Here is a 13,439-nt window from a genome sequence, read left to right on the forward strand (position 1 = left end):
TTTCACTTGAAAACACCCAGTGAGGAATGTTCAAGAGAGCTGGATCTGTCAATTCTGCAAATTCTTGCCATTATATTTATTCAACAACATAGTGTAAACAAGAGAACTTGTAATGCTGTATCAGCAACAGATGTTAGGTATAAAGATGTCAGGGTGAAGGACAAGACTGTTATAGACTTGCCCTGAAATTAAGGCAATGCCATTTATGCAGGCAAGAGTTATGGGAATGTCGCCTGGTGTTTTGCTTCTCTGCCTCACTGAATAATTGTGCATGCTGTGTGTACATCTATCTTGTGTGCTCCCCTGAATCTGAATTCATTTGATTTAAATATCCCACACCATTTGCAAAACAGGGATTATTATTATTATTATTATTATTATTATTATTATTATTATTTTCAGAAAGATATAGAGAAATGCTTAGAAATGTATTCAGTTAATTTCCCCCCTCACTGCTTCTTTAGCACCTATGGTAAATATGTGAGGTATTATCAACATCCCATGGAACAAAGCTGGAGAAGTAAATAACTCCCCTGAAAAGTTCATGAACTCTTCCTTCCCCCAATAAGTTTTCATATCTAAGTCTGATACCCTTCTGAAGTTATGCACACACAACATTTTGCCTTGAAGTCCGGCTGATTGGATTTGAATAAATGTTTTATTTATTGAAGTTTTAAAATTATAAGAAAAAGAAAAAGAAATACAGAAAGAAAATACAGTGGTACCTCAGGTTAAGTACTTAATTCGTTCCGGAGGTCCGTTCTTAACCTGAAACTGTTCTTAACCTGAAGCACCACTTTAGCTAATGGGGCCTCCTGCTGCCGCCGCGCAGCCAGAGCACGATTTCTGTTCTCATCCTGAAGCAAAGTTCTTAACCTGAAGCACTATTTCTGGGTTAGCGGAGTCTGTTACCTGAAGCGTATGTAACCCGAAGCATATGTAACCCGAGGCACCACTGTATTTGTGTGTCATCCTTGTGCTGGGGCCATGCTAATCTTCTCTGTATTGTTACAATTTTAGTATATGTGCTGCCGAAGCGAGAAAGAAAGAAAATAAGGAAGAGGGAGAAAGGTTATGGGGCGGAACGTTATGCAGCATCAGTGCAGACATGGTACATGAGTACAGCAGAATATATTTGTGGTTTAACAAATACTGGAAAAGAAAATATCACAGTAATTACCAATGTGTTGAGCACCCAATTGCATTTTACCTTTTTTGCAGAAATTCCTATAGTTTCTAGAAATTCATTTATGCCATCCCAGCACTGCTGGGATTACTGCCTGAATCAGAGACACAACCACTGGATATTATGAGTGGAGAGTAGGGATGGGAGAGAAAGTTGATTCAGTTTGCATTGACAGGTGAATCCATCAAGTTCACACTTTCTGAAACAATATGAGCACTGAAACACAACCATCCTTTGAAATTCCCACTTATCTGTATTTTGTGATGCAGCTCTCCAACCAGTGTTTAAAAGGGAAGCGTATGCACAAAAATAAATACATTCATAGAATTGTAGAGTTGGGAGGGACATTGAGGATCATCTAGTCCAACCCCCTGCAATGCAGAAAGATTCAGCTGTCCCATATGGGGACTGAACCTGCAACCTTGGCATTATCAGCACCATGCTCTAACCAACTGAGCATGAAAATAACATACAAAAATGTGTTGCAGTAGAGAGAATTGCTTGCAAAAAAAGGTGTTGGCCTTTCAAAGCAGCAGACAAAAATATGTTTAGTAGGAGGTAAGGTAAAGGTAAAGGTACCCCTGCCCGTATGGGCCAGTCGTGTCCGACTCTAGGGTTGTGCACCTATCTCACTTAAGAGGCCGGGGGCCAGCGCTGTCCGGAGACACTTCTGGGTCACGTGGCCAGAGTGATGAAGCTGCTCTGGCGAGCCAGCACCAGCACAGCACACCAGCACACCCTCTATAAAGCGGTACCTATTTATCTACTCTCACTTAGGGGTGCTTTCAAATTGCTAGGTGGGCAGGAGCTGGGACCGAAAGACGGGAGCTCCCCCCGCCGCGGGGATTCGAACTGCTGACCATACGATTGGCAAGTCCTAGGCACCGAGGTTTTACCCACAGCGCCACCCACGTTTAGTAGGAGAGATTTGCACTAATATCCTGATGAATTTTCAGGAGGATTTTTTTTAAAAAAAATAGAAAATGACAGTGCAAATTGCTGCAAAAATGTGGAGTACTGAATTTTAACTGGAAAAATGAGAAATGGGGAGAACTGAAATGAGCAGAGCCTTTTGTTTCTGGTGAAGAGAGTGATTGCGCTTGTGGAGTTTCCATAGGCAACTGCTTGGCAACTGTGGGAACTGGATGTTGGACAAGACAGATGTTTCACCTGACCCAAAAGAGCTCCTTCTCTGCTTTCATGTTCTTAAAACAAGGCCACATCCATAACATACATTTAAAGCACATGACTTCCTGCAAAGAGTCCTGGGAAATGTAGTTGATTCAAGGTGTTGGGCAGTGCCACTCTGTGAGGAGGTAAATTTCAGTTCCCAGGATTCCCTGGGGGAAAGCCATACACTTTAAATGTGCTTTAAATGTATGGCGTAGATGTAACCACACATTAGAGGCAATAGTAAGAAGATGGGAATTCTTGCAGTGAGCAGTCTAGCTGTAGATTTTCTGGAAAGAATAAGTGGCTCCATCTGTTTGATAGTTTGTCTATATGTGTGATCCTGAACAGGAAAGAGGAAGCAACACTGAACCTTCAAAGTGAGGTACTGTGCGGAGCTGAAAGTAATTAGGGATGCCAAGGGCTTTCCCCAACTCATCTTGAGATTTTGCAGGTTTCACCACAGAGATGGCTGTCAGTTTGACTGAAGCTATCATCAGTCCTACTAATGCTGAACTCAGGTGGTGTGTATGCTGGCAGGAATGGAGTAAAACAAGGACCAATGAAAATAAGAGGGGACTACTAGCATGGGGATGCGGGTGGCGCTGTGGGTTAAACCACAGAGCCTAGGACTTGCTGATCAGAAGGTCAGCGGTTCGAATCCCCGCGACGGGGTGAGCTCCCGTTGCTCGGTCCCTGCTCCTGCCAACCTAGCAGTTCAAAAGCATGTAAAAGTGCAGGTAGATAAATAGGTCTATTCTCTGGCAGGAAGGTAAACGTCATTTCTGTGCGCTGCTCTGGTTCGCCAGAAGCAGCTTAGTCATGTTGGCTACATGACCCGGAAGCTGGACGCCGGTTCCCTCGACCAATAAAGCGAGATGAGTGCTGCAACCCCAGAGTCGGTCATGACTGGACCTAATGGTCAGGGGTCCCCTTACCTTTACTAGCATGCATGTGGAGGCCTTGGGGTTCATCGAAGTACATTTTTAAATAAAATAAAGGGGTACCCTCTAAAAATAATAATAGCAGCCTAATGTGAATTGAGCATGCTCAGTAGCCATCGAATGCTGACTGTCAGCTGGAAAAGAAAAACAGGAAGTGGCGGGGGGGGGGAAGGAATGGGCAGCCCAAGGAGGCCATGGTTGGTTGGCTGGCTCTGAAGCTACTCCAGGAAATGTGGCAAGATGGTAGCAACCAGCCGCCCTTCCTGGAGTGGCACTGAAAAGTGTAGGCACAATGAACGTCCAGAGAGGGCTAATGATAGGTGCCTAAAATAAAGCAGGGGGGGATGCTGGTGGAATATTGGGTATGGCTTAGGAGGAATCCTAATGTTTTCAGTATTGTTTAGCAATGTTTTGTCACCAAATACGTTTGCTAAACATTAACTGAACTACTGACTCCATCATCAGGCCTTTCCATTCATACAGCCCCTCTGTACTCTGGACCTTAGGGTTAATGTGTCTTCATTTTGCAGGGGAAAAGTCCAGCTCACATAACCTTCCCTTTTTAGGTTTCTCAGAACTCTTTGCTAGCTGGCTTGGCAGGGCACATTTCAAGGTTTTGGTTTCGGAAGAGTTACTTAACAGTTTCACATCAAGGCCAAGGTTTCAGCCTATCAAGAATGACTGTCCTTTCCAAAGAGAGTGAGTCAACTCCTTATTGAGGATCCTGTATGGCTTTGAAACCAGCATCACTTTGCTCCAGAAAACTTTGCTCCAGGGAAACAGTGCAAGCAAAGTAGACTTGAGCCAAGAGAACAAAACAAATTCAGGAGAAAGTAACGCAACAGACAGGTGAATGCTTGTTAAGACATTTGAAAGCCTTTTAATGAAAGTGGTAGTGATGGGTTAATGTTCTGTGTAGCAATAACCATCCAAATGCTGAGAACAGTCTATTCTGAATAGATATGGGGTAGGGCCTGGTTAAAGAGGAACATTTTTGCCTGGTGCCTAAAGGTGTATAGTGAAGGCACCAGGTGAACCTCCTTGGGGAGAGCATTTCACAAATAGGGAGCCAGTGCAGAAAAGTCCCGTTCTCCTGTTGCCACCCTCTGGACCTTTCATGGAGGAGGCACATGAAGAAGGGCCTCAGAAGATAATCTCAGGGTCTAGATAGGTTCATATAGAAAGAGGTGGTCCTTGAGGTATTGCGGTCCTGAGCCATTTAAGGTTTTATAGGTCAAAACCAGCACTTTGAATTGGTCCCAGAAACTAACTGGTAGCCAGTGCAGTCAGACTAGGATCAGTGTAATATGCTCAAACCATCTTGCCCCAGTGAATTCTGCGCTAGCTTCAGAGGCAGCCCTACATATAATGCATTGCAGTAATCTAACCTCGAGGTTACCGGAGGATAGACAAAGAAGTTAGGCTATCCCTGTCCAGATAAGATTGCAGCTGGGCCATGAAGTGAAGCTGATGGAAGGCACACTGTGCCACTGAGGCCACCTGAGCCTCAAGTGACAGCAAAGGATCCAGGAGTACCCCCAAGCTACATACCCACTCCTACAGAGGAAGCGTTACACCATCAAGAGTAGGCAACTTCCCAACCATTCCAGTCTAGGGAACCACCCACTAACAGAGCCTCAGGTTTACCTTGTTTAAGTTTTGGTTTGTTGGCTCTCAATCAGTCCATTATTGAGTCCAGCACTTCCACATAACACCAGTCTTGAAAGACCTACATTGGCTCCCAGTACGTTTCTGAGCACAATTCAAAGTGCTGGTGTTGACCTTTAAAGCCCTAAACGGCCTCGGTCCAGTATACCTGAAGGAGCGTCTCCTCCCCCATCGTTCTGCCCGGACACTGAGGTCCAGCGCTGAGGGCCTTCTGGCAGTTCCCTCATTGCGAGAAGCAAAGCTACAGGGAACCAGGCAGAGGGCCTTCTCGGTAGTGGTGCCCACCCTGTGGAACGCCCTCCCATCAGATGTCAAAGCGATAAATAACTACCTGACATTCAGAAGACATCTTAACGCAGCCCTGTTCAGGGAAGTTTTTAATCTGTGATATTTTAGTGTATTTTTGGTTTCTATGGAAGCCGCCCAGAGTGGCTGGGGAAACCCAGCCAGTTGGGCGGGGTACAAATAATAAATTATTATTATTATTATTATTATTATTATTATTATTATTATTATTATTATTATTATTCCACTGCCCTGCCTCACTTGCAGATGTAAAGGAGAAGAGGAACTGAATACAGTGGTACCTCGGGTTACAGACGCTTCAGGTTACAGACTCTGCTAACCCAGAAATAGTACCTCGGGTTAAGAACTTTGCTTCAGGATGAGAACAGAAATTGTGCGGCGGCAGTGGGAGGCCCCATTAGCTAAAGTGGTACTTCAGGTTAAGAACGGACCTCCAGAACGAATTAAGTTCTTAACCTGAGGTACCACTGTATCATCCACATACTCCAAACCTCCAGATAACCCCACTCAGCCATTTCATATAGATGTTTAGCACCATATGGGATAGCAGCAAACCCTGCAGAACCACAGAAGAAAACCATGGTTGATGGTATCAAAATACACCATGTATACATTTCTACCTCTGGCCATGGAGACAGAGCCCAGCCATCATGGCTAGTAGCCAGTAAGAGGAAGGTTTCTTTGGCTTTTCAACCAAGAACTATTTCTAGTGTTGATAAGGCTGACCCCATGCTTGGTGCTTTGAGGGTCAGACACACAGCTAACAGCTTTCCAGACAGAAGTCATGAGTTCTGCAGTGTCTTGTTGTGAGTGGGCACCTCCCACTGTGTGTGCGCAAGATGGCACAACCCCAAATTGTGAACATTATAAACTTTCAGGAAACTCAGTACTGACTCTAGATCAATATCCTGTTGCAAACCCCCAAGGTTTTCCAAGCTGGCTGCGAGTCAATAGTTCTTATTGGTCCTACCAACAAGTAGCTACTGAGGTCTCCTGTTCTTGGATCTGACTATTGACACCATCAAACTTCCTCAACCTGGTGCCATCCAGATGTTTTGGATTACAATTCCCATCAACCCTCGGCCGGCGCAGTTGGGGAAGCCTGCAATAAAAACCTTTTGCCATATAGCATAGCCAGCATCCCTATCAGGGATCAGTTGCAGCAAAGGCTGCCAGGTGACATTCTAGTTACTGGAGGGAAATTGGCAATGCATTTGAAGAATTTGGAAGCAGTTCCCCTGAGGTTGCAGAGCTAAAAATGAATGAGTAACTGTGATTTTTTTCCAAGATAAAGTTAAATATGCAGGACACATAATTCTCTGAATCTTTTGCCAGCAGAAAAAAAGTTCAGGCAATCACAGAGCAGCCACCCCTAAAAGTATGCCAGTGTTGAAAGGTTAAATCCATGACTATCTTTCCTGTTCTGTATATATCTAGCTATCAAACAAACAAACAAACAAACAAACAAACAAACAAACCCCAGCTTTCATCCAAGGAACTCCTCTTCCTCATATTCTCACCACAACCTCATGAAGTAGTTAAAACTGAGAGAAAGTAACTGGACCAAGGTCACTCAGTGAGCTTCATGGAAGAGTAGGGATTTGAACCTTGATCTCCAGATCCTAGACCAACATTCCAACCTGGACACTGAGGTCCAGCACCAAGGGCCTTCTGGTGGTTCCCTCACTGTGAGAAGCCAAATTACAGGGAACCATGGCCTTCTCGGTAGTGGCACCCTCCCTGTGGAACGCCCTCCCACCAGATGTCGAAGAGAACAACAACTACAAGACTTTTAGAAGACATCTGAAGACAGCCCTGTTTAGGAAAACTTTGAATGTTTGATGCATTACTGTATTTTAATATTTTGTTGGAAGCCGCCCAGATGGGCGGGGTATAAATAAATTATTATTATTATTATTATTATTATTATTATTATTATTACCTTTATACTACACTGGCTTTCTACAATAATGCAACTTTTTTAAATGAATTGCTAACAAAACAGAGGGTTGGGCCACTGGCTTTATCAGCAGCGCACCATGCAGTTTGTGGGTGGTCTTCTCAGATTTGGAGTCAGCCTTGAGTGAGGACCTTTTACTCTGATGTGATAGCAGATGCTGCAGAGCGGATGATTGCTTATATGTCTCTCAGGCCCATTCCAAGATGCCATTTGCAAAACTCTCTCAATGGTTGCCAGTTCATGCTAGCCACTGATCACATCAGGGGTCTGCAAACTAAGGGCTGAGGGCTGGATCAGGCCCAATTGCCTTCAGGATCTGTCCCGCAGACTGTCTGTGGGTCGGCGTGGGGATTCTGTTCATTCGGGCTGTGCCATTTTTTCCCTGTGCCATTTCATCCCCCCTCCCTCACAGACACTGTGGCGCCGCCTCCTCCCTCCCTCCTCCTGGCTTCTCCTCGCCCTGCCTAGAGGAGGAAGGCGGCTGGGCTGAGGTGGCTAAGCAGCCCCTCTCCAGAGCCAACCCTTTCTCGCCACTCATCTTCCCTCTGCCGCCAGCACCATCCTGGTGCTCCTGTAGGCCAGAGAGCGGAGTGGACAAGCTCGCTCTGCCTACTCATGAGAAGCAGCAGCAGCCCCTGGGAAGGTAAGCGCAGTGGCTGGGGGGGGGGTGAGGAGGAGGACTACTTGTCCCCCTCGCCTCTTCTTCCAGCTCCCCCCACCCCAGTGCCACTTCTCAGCCCGCCACAAGGTCTGAGGGACAATGGACTGGCCCGCGGCTAAAAAAAATTGCCGACCCCTGGAGTACAGGCCATTCATAGGCTGGGAATCTTCCCTCTGGTGGAAGCTTGGCTGCAAAACAGGGCTCTGATTTGGACTTCCTATCATTTCTGCTTAATCTTTAAACCTTTGACATGGTGTACAAATGCAGATGTACTCTCCCTCTTGCCTGTTAAAGGAATGGCACAGCCACTCACGTTGGATATTTTTTTTTGGGGGGGGGGGTAAGGGAGAACATTTACATTTTCCAGTCACAGATGTTGCCGATGCAATGTGACATGTTGCACCTCTTTTCACACTCACATGGGATGTCTCCTTTAAGATGGGCACCTCCTCCTACAAATGCATGTATCATTTAAGGCCAGAAGAAGCGCATCCCCCCACAAAACCCACTATTGCAGTCAAATGCAAATTTAAGCGGTTATAATCAATTAAACATATGATTATTCAACTAAGATTTCTCTAATTGGGCGACAGCTGTACTAGTCAGATTAGTACTCTAAATATAATCCAAGAAGACAGCCAGGAGGAGTGGGTGTAATTGGTTTTTACTATTATAGAGTAGAATAAAAAGAAAATATGCTTTAACGCTTGGGAGTTTCTCCGGGGAAATGATATATGACTTCCACAGACAGTCATCACTACCTTATCATGAAAATAAATAGAAGTTTGTTGGGGGTCTCACAGCTTCTCCTTTCAAAGTCTGCATGTTTCTTCAAGATGCTTGAGTAGTTCTCCAGCTAAAGTAGCATCCTGGGGATCTTTTTCTTCTCGTTCCTGAAAGTAGCTGTCTTGAGAATAAGTTTGTTTGCATCTATTGTGTCCACTTTTCTCATAGTCTATTTCCTTATTTCGTCTATCCAAGGAGAACACAAAGGAAGCATGCATCAACCATATATCCCCTTACAAACTATGTTTTAACTGGAAGCTATGATCTGCCAAGGAAAACAATGGGTGCACCTATGCAGAGATAGACGAGGATTTGATTTTGGTTCAGGTTTTAATGGGAAGCTCCCCAAATATGACTGAAATGCAGCTATGCTTTGAAATCCACACTTCTCTGATTTGTGCAAAGCTGTCCTCCCCAAGATGTGTATATTAGGGGGAAATGTGTGTGAAAGCAGCATGAAGCAACATACAAAAATGCATTTTATTATGGAAATTTGTTTGCAAAAATGTGCATATTAGGAGAAGTCCATATTAAAATGCTGAATAATTTTCACAAGAACTTAAAAAAAATTAAAATCACAAACTTATGTGGAGAAATGAACCTAAGACTAGCCAAATGGGAAACTAAGAGAAGCTGAAATTGCCAGTGTTTCCCATCCCTAACTCCATGAACCATATGCTCGGAAGATCTGCATATACGGGAACATTCAATATACACATTTACTGTATATTCTGCTCATGTCCTGCTTTTGGGCTTTGTGGAGGCACCTGGTTAAGCACTGTGAGAACAGGATGCTGGACCAGACAGACCTGCCCCTTCTCCTCCTTATCCAATAGGACTCATCTTACATTCTTAAAGATTAAGGATTCTCACAGGCTGATATGGAAAACAAAAACAATTGTTGCCATTGTTAAACAGCTGGCAGTCAGAAAAAGATATGAATCTACTGCAAATCATCCAATCATAACGGTCATCTCTGGTCAAACAGATTTTGGAATTTTTTTCGAAGCAAGAGGGAAAATGAATCCTGCAGAACTTGAAGGACTGGCCCTACCATCAGACAGACAGAGTGAGGTGACTGCCTCGGGCAGCAGATACATGGGAGGGAGTGGCAGCAAAGTGTTGGATGACAGAGCTGCGTAGGGTGCATGGCCTCCTCTGCACACTCTGAGCTAGAGGTTATCGACCCATTGCCACTGTTGATGCAAGAGTCAACTTCTGTACATGGAATGGGGGGGGAGGGGAGATAACATCTCCTCTTTCACCTCAGGCATTTCTTGGTCCAGCCTGTGCTTATCAGATGTGAAACTGTACTCACCTTGGTAGCAGTGATCCCCTCTTCAAATGACTTTTTACTTTCCCGCAAGATTACTGCCTGCCTCAAGCCTTTAAAAAAAGGTGGTGCTCCAGTGCTCAAACCTCAGCGCAGCTCCACCCTCCAGTAGCACGACCTCTCCTTCCCTGTCCATCGATTGGAGGCTGAGGGTTGTGTCCAGTGGTGTCTCTCAACTCACTGTAAGCCTTCCAGCTGCCGTTTTCAACCATTTATAAGCCCAGTGCCACCTCCCCAAATCAGCTCCATATGGCCCTCCAACTCTCTGGTATTGGTATAGAGGGGGAAGCTGAAAATTGCTTCCCTTCCTGTTTGGCTGATGACAACCTTACCAGTTGCATAAAACCCTGACTCTATACTCTGCTCTGTGCCCAAGCAGGGCTAACCACGCTTTACTGCTGCTTTTCATATTGACAGGTATTCCTGTGCATTTTTAAAGTCAGCGGGAAGGTTGATTGCATCTATTTGGTATTCTTACTGATCCGTTGCCTGTAATACTGTTGCTTGCTCTGGACGCTTGCGATCATAAGGGTCACAATTTTGCTAGGAAGATAAGACTCCGTTGAGACAAGCGAGAACTGCATGGGGATCTGGCAGTGCTCTAGCAAAGCTTCCATTCGTTTGAACATTGCTTGTGCAGGAGAACTTCCTTCTGGTAGACTGCACCCAAAGCGCATTGCATTTGCCCAAGGCTAAACACATTTAGACCATAAACTGTAACCCTCTTCCCTCTTCCCCATCAAAGGCCCTGTGAAATTCTCCATGAAAAACAAAGAGAAGCCTTTTGGCTGCATTACATATTTCTCCCTGTTTTGTATCTCCGGCTTCTTAGCAATGAATAATCTTTCAGAGCTGCAGTAAGCATCACGATGCCACCCACATGGGAAAGGAGAAATGGAGGAACATGGCCAGACCCTACTTCCTACAGCCCCTAGGAACTCCACAAGAACTCTTAGAAATGAATTTTCCGTTTCAAGTTACACATCCTTGCATCCCTGTGCGAGTTTCAGTTTCAAGTAAACCCAAATCTTATGGCAAATTCCGTCCCCACTGCCAAGTCTCAGATTGGTTTAAGGTGGAATCATAACTCAGCTCAGCCTCTTTGAAGCCTCACCCTGAGTCATTCAAAACTTGGCGCAGGTTTGCTGAAAAGTCTTCAAAATTCAGCAAAGCCAGGCTGTCTTTAGGGCTGTAAGGAACCCAAGAAGAAGTTGGCTTCCTTCATATACCCTTCCCATTTCCTCAAGAAATGTTCCGCCAAGTCCGCTGTTTAGTGGCTTTGGGAAGGGAGCTGAGAGTGTCAGCCAAATCCAGGATAAGAATCTCACCTCTTGAGATCCAAGTCAACGTGCAGGCTAGGAACCGACTGTGTGTTTCTCGCACACAGGTGTATATCTCAGGAGCAGATGGTTTTACTTCTGAGTTTCTCAGTTTTTTAAAAAAAGCATTATATAGCACTGAAGGAAAAAATTCCTTCCTGAAAAATGACACATATACAATCAAGGAGGAAAAGACATGCAAAAGTGTGAAAGGGCAAAGCTTAGTAACCCCTAGCATTAAAAAAAGATGTAAAGAGATGTTCACAGTATTAAGATTCTGAAAGGTTGTGCAGTTGGAATCAAATCACTTTTCCCAGTGGGCAAAAATAAGAGTCATTTAGCATCTTGCAGGCCACAATCTGATTTTTCTTCCATGCTGGAAGCAACATTCCCATGGTTCTATGTCGGCACCCATCCAGGCACTGATGACCAGCCCCAGTCCTGCTTAGTTTCAGGAAGATAGTAGCCTCATGTGCCTTCAGATCATATATCTCGGGACAGCTTTTTCTGGACCGGAGTCTACTTCACTGAACACATTAAATTATTTTCTCAGTTGGCAGCTGAGTATGGGTAATGGTGGTGGTGGAAACATGAACTGCGGGCCAAATGTCTTTAAAACAAAATGCAAAAAAGTATGACTTCTGATCATGAAAGTTTAAATGTATGCAAAACAAGCAGAGTGGCCATTTTCAACAGTAGCCCTGCCACCAATAGCTGCTGTTATGAATGGTAGCTGTGCTTACTTTTTTGTTAAACTTTATTTGAATGATCAGGGACTGTACTTTTTTGCATTACGTTTCATGACATCTGACATCACTACCAGTGTTCTCCATGCTACCTTGACATCTCTTTTAATCTTTACCTATCGTTACCTACTGAAGAAAATACTGAATACATCTGGGGCGCTTTCCCCCACCATGGCTGTATATTATGGACGCAAACCCAGGTTATTTTCCCAATTGTTCCTGAAAATCCCATAAGTAACACACACACGAGAGAGAGAGAGAGAGAGAGAGAGAGAGAGAGAGAGAGATGTAAACCTGGATTTAATGGGGAAATATAGGATAGTATTTTGATGAGGATAATGTCATATCAATGCTGCAGAAAATTTGCATGCATAGTAATGGGGAGTCAACAATAAACTGCTCTATGAAAAGGTACTGGATGTCAAGGCACCAACTTTTCTCAAACATTGCGGAGGCCTGATGCCAATTCTTGATGTCACACTTTGGTACCATTTGGAGTTCATAAAATCATAGAACTGTAGAGTTGGAGGGCTCCCTGAGGATCATCTAGTCCAGCCCCCTGCATTGCAGCTGCCCCATACAGGGATCAAACCTGCAACCCTGGCATTATCAGCACCACCCGCATACTGGTAGAGCTGTCCAGTTGTTGCCCTTTTCTTTCTTGTATATTTTTTTCTTTTGTTTCGTTTAAATGCCGCATTGGGTGCTGCAAAGCCCTTCTTGCATTAAGGAAAGTGGCCACCTTTGCTAATAGAGTCTGAGCAAAGGTGAAGGGTGTGTGTGTGTGTGTGTGTGTGTGTGTGGAAGGAGAGTAGAATAAATGAGGCTTTAGATCTTATTTAGGAAAGTGCTCTAGTCGGAATGTCGAACAAGGAGAGACTGATTGGAGTCAATGAGATCGTGTTTTCTCCTTTTGGACACTGAATGTAATTACTGAACACCCCCTTGGCTCACGTTGTTATTTCATGTCAGTGTTATCCATCATGTATCTTTCGTCTCTGTAACAGGCATTTCTTGTGAGGCAATGAAAGGGAATAAATTCACCTTCCCATACTCATGGAAGTCACAGAAGCTTTCTGGGTGATGAGTTTAGAGCTCGACATATGTGATGCAGTTGCTCACTTGGTGAATGCTGCATCCAGGTGTCAGGCTTGGTGCCAGCTCTCGACACCCTTGGTAGGACCAGCTGGCCCTGACGCCTGCCCTGATGTCTTGATCTGTGAGCCACCCTTTAAATTTCCCACAGTGCCCCTGACCGAGTGTCATTGTGGGAAACTTAAATGGACTCCTGCTGTTCCCATCACCAGATCAACCCACTTCTTACAGGAAGGGTCCACCGGGGACACTTGGCTGAGGTTTC

This window comes from Podarcis gaigeae (genome assembly GCF_964106915.1).
Source record: "Podarcis gaigeae genome assembly, chromosome: 11".
NCBI lineage: Eukaryota > Metazoa > Chordata > Lepidosauria > Squamata > Lacertidae > Podarcis > Podarcis gaigeae.